Here is a 1,336-nt window from a genome sequence, read left to right on the forward strand (position 1 = left end):
TGTTTGCAAGCTCCAGACCAATGTCACACGTGCGTTCCATGATCCACTGAGTATCATTTATGATCGAGGGCAGAGGAAGACAGGGAGTGCCCTTAAGGTTTAACGGATATAACACGTGCATTAATATACTCCTTTCATGTCCTACTCAGATATCAGTGTACGTTGGAAAATTCATTTATGAATCACTACTACAAAAGCGACGCCATATTGTAAATAGCTGATATATCCCCTGAATTACAGAATGTAATAATACTCTTCCTAAGAAAACGCAATAGATTAGCTTTAGTATCATAAATGGACTAGCTCGTTAGAATCATATTTTAGTATTAGTTTGTGTATGTACCTTTGTTGTTTCTTTGCCATACATTGTACCAGCTACAGTTATTGAGCAATAAAGTTGATTTGATTTGAATTTGTATATCAGCTATTCTCTAGATAGACTGCTGTGCAGTATTCTACATGGAGTCATTACCTTCTGCTCAGTTGATACTATTCTATAACACAGCCATACTTTTGATGGTCAACCATATTTAATCTAATTACAAAAATGTAAGTAACACTTTTTAAACTGGATAGTTTGGCATTCCTAATCAAGCTATTTTATGTTTGAACTTTTGTACCTATTTTGCCTTCTTTAAAAGAGAACTTAATTGGATAGGAGTTTTTCTTTTAATTTGCGGAGAGGATGTAGGACTCGGGAGCTATAATAGGTTTGGTAACCAGGCTATTAGTTGTCTACCTATGATTAAGACACAGCTAGTCTTCCAAAAGAAAATATGATAGTGGACATAGTTTCAGGAAATAATACATAGTGCCATTACATGTTCAAGTATAATCACAATGTTCAGCTTCAACCATTTATCTCATTTTTATTTCAAAAAAGGATGTTCAAAAACCGTGAAAACTACTTTCACTCTTTTCACAACTATTTCACTACATACACCGATACAGACCCTAAAACTTCTTATTCCAGTGACTGTAGTATTCTAGTGAATTACTAAAAGAATGTACTGAAGATTGCTTTGTTATGGTAAAGATGACTTATTCGTACTAAAGCCGTTATCACTAATATCACGGTATAAAAAAAAGTTGAATTTACTATACTTTTACAACTAAATGAATATGGTAACCATCATACCAGTTAACAAACTTTGTGACCCGTACACAATTTGCTACAGCTGTCTACTAATTTCTATTGAGTCCACGTTGTTGTCTGTTGTCAAACATCAATCGTTCCTTAGAAATAATATCAAAATATTTTTATACGTTGACAAATATTAATATATAGTAATTCGAGTATTCTCATTATGATGCCTTCTGTTGTGATTATAACTTC

The sequence above is a fragment of the Branchiostoma belcheri genome, unplaced genomic scaffold, assembly GCF_001625305.1.
Source record: "Branchiostoma belcheri isolate BF01 breed outbred unplaced genomic scaffold, Haploidv18h27 scaffold618, whole genome shotgun sequence".
Lineage (NCBI taxonomy): Eukaryota > Metazoa > Chordata > Leptocardii > Amphioxiformes > Branchiostomatidae > Branchiostoma > Branchiostoma belcheri.